Source organism: Passer montanus, unplaced genomic scaffold (genome assembly GCF_014805655.1).
Source record: "Passer montanus isolate IOZ18808 unplaced genomic scaffold, ASM1480565v1 scaffold62, whole genome shotgun sequence".
NCBI classification, from domain to species: Eukaryota; Metazoa; Chordata; class Aves; order Passeriformes; family Passeridae; genus Passer; species Passer montanus.
The window spans coordinates 2804618-2810597 of NW_024371260.1; the positions used below are offsets into that span (position 1 = coordinate 2804618).

Below are 5980 nucleotides of genomic sequence, written 5' to 3' on the forward strand. Positions count from 1 at the left end.
GAGGGTGTGACAGCCACAGGGGCTCCAGGTCAGACAGGGAAGTTCCCTGGACGTATTTAAGTCATCGTGTGGATGATCTCACTCCATTATGTGTCACAGAGCTTCTCAGTTCACTCTATTTCACTTTATAATTCGGAGAAATGAAACCATTTCCCCATCTCGGCCCTACCAAGGGAGCACAGCCACAGCTGAGTGGCAGTGAAGGAACTCCTGATGTGTGTCAGGGCACTGGAAGGAGCCAAGTGAGAACAGGAGCAGTCTGGAGGTGAGGTTGTGTGGCAGGGATGTGCCTGCCTGGCCTCTCCCTGCTGTTTTAGGGGGGTTTGTTCTGCAAGCAGGAGCTCTGCCCAAGCATCCTGCACAGCTTTGTTGGTGCAGAGAGGATAAAAGCCACCTGCTTACACCTGTAATGTGTTTTACTCCTGTGTTCTTTCATCAGGGATTCTGCTTTTCCAGCAGCAGAATGGGAAACATGGGCATTTAAATGAATTAAAGAGGATTTTAATGGGAAAGCCTAATAAAACAAGTTGTCCTTATCAAATTGCCTTTGAGTTGGCAGCTTGCTGTGCTGCTTTTTTATAAATCACTTCATCCTTTACTCAGAAGCTTTATTTCCTTCTTGGAAATGACAAATTCCAGTGTGGAATCCCAGACTGGTTTGGGTTGGAAGGGTCCTTAAAGCTCATCCCATTCCATGAGCAGGGCTGGGACACCTTCCACCACCCCAGGGTGCTCAGAGCTCCATCCAGCCTGGCCTTGGGCACTGCCAGGGATGGAGAATCCCCAACCTGAGCCAGAATTATCCATCTGCTGGGGTACCTGTTGCTGATTCCCCGACCCCAGAGGCTCCCCTTTTAGGGGAGATCCTCCTGTCAGAAAAGAGAGACCCACTGGACTTTTTCGGTCTTCAGGTTTTTGTTTATTATTATTTTATATAAAGTTTTGCACACTGTCCACACCAGGCTCAGCACGCTGGAAAAGCACCACAGAAATGGCCAACAATCTCTTGTTACAAGGTGTTTTAAGGCTAAACTATCCAATTAAGAACCAACACCTAGATTATTTCCCCTTTTAACCCAATCACTGATCCCAAAGAGCTGCAATGTAGATTTTTCCACACAATTGCAAGATGCCACCCAAACCCATGAAGAAGGAGGAAGAAGAAGCATGAAGAAGAAACCCAGGACAACACCCTGTGCCCTCCCATCCACAACACACTAAAAATCCCAAACCCTAAATTCCTCACCTAAGTGACACACTTACACCACTCTCTATAACCAATTTCACACTTTTGTGGATTCCAGTCTATCTTGAAGTCTAGGGAACTTTCTCCATGAATGAGGGTCAAAGTCAGTGCTGCCCAGGGGGTCAGGGCACCCCAGAGCAGACAGAGAAATATTCCCAGTGCCCTGGGTTTCCACATTCACGCAGACTTTTGTTTGACCCAGGTGGCAGTGCAATATTTTCTTTTAGTGCCAGTTGTAAAAGCCTTTCTCTCCCACAGGCTGCAAAGCAGCATTTCCAGGTTTTCTGACACAAGGAATAGTGAGAGTGTCTGGTGCTTTCCCAACTGGGCCATTCCTTCCCCAAAATTCTGCTCTTTGCTGTGTTTTAGCACAGATCTTCCCAGGAATAAGCCAGTGGAACATGAGTCACTGCAGGAACCAGGGCCTGGGCGAGGTGGGCTCCTGGCTTATAAATGGCACAATTGTAGATACAGGAGTGCAAGGGCTGCTCTGCTTGGAAAGCTGGCTGGAAAATAGCACTCATGAGGTAGGCAGGCATTTATATCCACAGGAACCATTGGCCAGTTTGTATATATTTGCATTTCATTTTCTAACCACACTTTTGGAGCTTGGTTTTTAACTATTCATTGATGAGCTTATCACAGGCTGCGCCTCACAACAAAATTCTGGCATCCGTCTGAGGCTGCCACAAGCCCTCATTTGGAGAATTTCTGGGCTAAAAAGCCACCAGCAAGGTGGAAAAGCCTGATGAGCTCCCTGTTCGATGTTTGAAGTGCTATTTTTGTGTTAATGAAGAATGGGGGAGGGTCTGTGTGAAACTTGGGGTGTCTGAAAGCAAAGGGCAGGACTCTGACAGTGTTTGTCCATTGCTGTTTCAACCCAAATCTCTGAAAGGAACGAGTAGTTTGTTCTTCCACCTGTAAAAGAGCCCACAATAAATGTGCATTTGTGAGTGGAGAAAGGTTTCTCTCTCAATTCATCCTTCTGGGTGAGCAGAGTCCCCTGCCCTGGGAGAAGGGAGTGGGGAGGAAACTTTGCAGGAGTTTTCACCTCCTCCCTGCAAATAAAACCAAAACCTCGCACGGCTCAACACCAAAATTGTGGGGAGAGGAGAAACAGGGTTTAGGAGCCAGAACAGAGGAGTGGATCCCTGTGATGGGGAAATTTTGCCTTTCATCTTCCTTGAGCCCTGAGCTGTCCTGTCCTGCCATGGATGGTGTGTTTGTGTGTGTGAGAGAGGCTTTTCGGCTCAGCAGTTATCTGCAGCTGATGTGACACCGCGGGGAGAATACATTTCCCAAACCATCCTTTGCCGGGGATTAAAAGCCGTTTTTAAAAGAATTCCCACCTCGTTCTGAGCCGTAACCACACTGGAGAGGTCCTTAGTGGGACAGCAGCGCACGGAGGGGGGACACGAGGTGATGCCGAGGCATTTCTGGTGTAATTCTCTCAGCCTGGCCAGCTCTGCCCAAGGAATGAAGTTGACTCATTCTTCCTGGATGCGATCCACCTCTCATGGAAATCGATGGAATTCTTTCTGCTGCCTTTTTAACACATGTTCTTACAGTTACTTTCTCCTCGTTTGTAAATCTACATGAACTCTTGCTTCCCTGCGGTTAAAAATATTATTTTTTCGCTAGTGATGGACCAGTCACTCCGAGAGTCCCGTAAATACTTTCCCATCTCTGGTTATGATCTGCAGAGCCGAGCACAGGAGCTCTTTGTGCTCTCTGCGCTTACACCATTTCATTGATTCCGCCTTTAAGGTCAGCGGGGAGAGCCGGGGGGGGCAGGGGGGTCCCCCAGCATCGGGGGGTCCCGGGGGGCCGGGCCGGTCCCGCAGCCCGGGGAGCGAGGGATGACGGCGACATCACCTCACACCCCATCAGGTTTTTTTTTTTGCCTTCCCCCCCGGCCCGTGAGTTATGCTCTGAACTGCCTTTTTAAAGATCTTTTTTTTTTTTTTTAAGGAGCTGCTTTGTATTAAATGAATAAAATATGTTCCTGTCCCGTCGGGTCCCTGTTCGCTTCCATTCCGCCCCTTTATAAAAAGGAGTTAATCAGGAATGAGTTGCCACTGGCTTTTTGCAGTTTATCGCATTCCCCAAAGGAGTTTTACATCCTCAGCCCATTGGATCATCATCTTTTAATCCTAAAAAAAATACCTCTGCCTGTGTATGGGGTGTTTGAACACTGAGATCCCGGCGCCTTGTAAACAGTTTTGTGTTTTTTTCCCCCAAACCCAGTATGAATTTAGGTTTGCGTTTATTTTCTGCTCTCACAGATGCTTCTGGTATCAAAATCTCGCCGCTTTAATTTGTTCAGCTGTAGAAGAACAGCGTCTGTGCAGCCCCGAGAATGTTTTCAGGTGTTCTGGGAAGAGATAAATGTTTCCGCTTTTAGAACGCTGTTAGTGTTTAAAGAAAAAGGAACATTCGGAGAAGTGTTTGAGTCTTTCTCCTGTTTGTTAGGGGGGGGAAAAAAATGTTCTTAATTATGACTTGCAGGGTTGGGGGGGGTGCTTGGAAAGCTCCTCCAGAAAAGTAATTCTAAACAGTAAAGAAGGGGGAGAAATAACGGAGGAAAAATGCTCTATGATGTTTTATTTTAATAATCCTTTGCAGGCATGTGAGCCGCGGTCTGAGGGAGAAAAAAAATAAAGAAGTTTCAGGAAAAAGGCACGAACAATACCGCCTTTAAACCCAAATCTGCAAACTTCTGAGAATATGCCCTCGTATTGAATACACCGGATTTCTCTCCCGAGCGAAGGGGAAGGTTTTGTTCGTTTGGACAGTCTTTGAATACTGTTCTAAAACTTCTTTCAAGTGGGAACTGAAGAGAGAAATGTTAAGTTCTGGGAGGAGACAATAAGTTAGCATCTTTGAGCGGGGTCCCTTGCATGCAAATCAGCCTTTTGGCAATTTGGGGAAGTTTAATTGGAAGGTGGAAGCGTGCAAAGATAAGAAAGCGGCATCGGTAGGAGCTCGCTGGGGGTCCGGGGGGACCCCGGCCCCGCTCCTCACCTTGCCCGGGGACCCCGGCCCGCCCCGTCGGGCATCGCCCCTCTCCCCCCTCTCCCCGAGGTGTCTCGGAAATCAATCCCTGCCTCTGAAGTTTCTATAATTTTCACCTCATGAATTTTTGTCGCCCCTTTTCCCCCCACCTCTCCCCGCCCCCGGGGTTCTGGGTCAGGCCGCGGTTCTTTGGCTGCTCGCAGCCCCTCCTTGGGCTCGCTGCTCGGGCTCCTCATTTCCCACCGCCGGAAAAGGTCTTGAACTCAATTAATAGCTAATAATTATCCAGCCAGCCCCGCCGCAGCCGTTCCTAGCGGGGAGAGCCCAAGTGAATCAGGCGCGGACCCCGCGGGGACTCGGGGAGGCCTCCTTGGTGTCCCCTTGGGGACTTCGGCTGCTTTTTGGGGGCTGAGCCGCAGTCCCGCGCACCCAGGGGCAGCAGAAAGAGGGGACAGTGAGGGGACACCCCCCGAGGGCTCCATCGGGGTCCCCAGGGGATGGGGACACCGCCAGAGCGGGCGCAGCTCCGCGGGGACGAGCGCAGGAAGCTCCGAATTGGGGCAGGGCAGCAGATGGAGATTTGGGGTGCAGCCCTCGCCACCTCTACAATATTTAATTAACGCAAATCCCGCCCTGGCCGGAGCCCTGCGGGGTTGCGGGCCTGGCTCGGGGCTGCCGGGAGGAGCAGGGGGTGCCCCGGGCAGGGGAACCCCAAAAACCGGGAGGGGAACGCGCCCCGAGCCCGCCAGCGGCTGCATCTCCCTGCGAGCCCTAAATCTCCTTAAATCTCCTTAAATCGGGGGCAGTTCGGGCACTTCCGAGGGAAAAGGCGACTCAGGTCGTTGTAGTGGCTTCAGAATTGGGCGTTTGGGCTGAAAAATGCTCGATCGAAAATTGCCCCAGCGGTACCTGTTTGCCAGGGGCACTTGCCGCAGGGGAGAAGCTCCCAAAAATCCCCCGGGAGGAGGAGAGAGCTCAGCCCTGAGAGACCGCGGGCTTGGGCTCTTTCCATAACAAAACTCTTCTGAATTACAGTGCACATCGTTCCTATTTTGCTTTCATTTGGCAAGCAATCTCCGGGCAAAAATATTTTGATCAAACGTCGAAAAAAATTGCTATAACTCCTTAATTTCCCTTCATTCCCAGAGATCGTCACGATTAAAATTGTGTTTACATCCCCAAAACTGTCTGTTCATGGGAGACAACACTGCTCGATGTCTGACGATTGTAATTATAATCATGTTCAAGTTAGATATTCAAATGTAAATTGTGCTTTTCTTTTTCTTTTTTCTTTTTTTTTTTTTTTACGACTTATTTTAGGACGTGAATTTTTACCTTCGCCGGGACCAGCAAGGCGCAGCCTGGCGCGGTGGAGTGTAACGAATTCGGAGGAATTCTTAGAGCTGAACATGTTTTTTGAAAAATCTGAAATGGCAATTGACACGGTGTTTTTTCATGGCCAGAGGAGCCAGTGTTTTCTTCTAGAAATAAGAAAAAAAAAATTAGACTGATCACCTCATTTTGATGCACAGACGGGTTTCAGTGCAGCTGGAATATCTGGGAAGAGGTGCAGGACAGAGAATGCAGGCACAGGTTATGCTGCAGTATTAATCTTCCCCTCTGTGTTTCATCGCTAAGGGGACCAGCAAGTGACTTAATTTCATTTTTTTTTTCAATGTACAAAACGCATCCATTTCTCCCTTTCTCACTGGCGCTTGT

At 49.2% G+C, this 5980-nt stretch overlaps 1 long non-coding RNA gene across 1 annotated transcript; it reads right to left on the minus strand.

Moving 5' to 3' along the window:
- Nucleotides 1-918: 918 nt before the first annotated feature.
- Nucleotides 919-5980, minus strand: LOC120511149. The gene is made up of 3 exons (XR_005629679.1): nucleotides 5777-5980; nucleotides 5597-5686; nucleotides 919-3620 (listed from the first exon to the last, which is right to left on the minus strand). It is a non-coding gene; the product is annotated as an uncharacterized LOC120511149 (long non-coding RNA).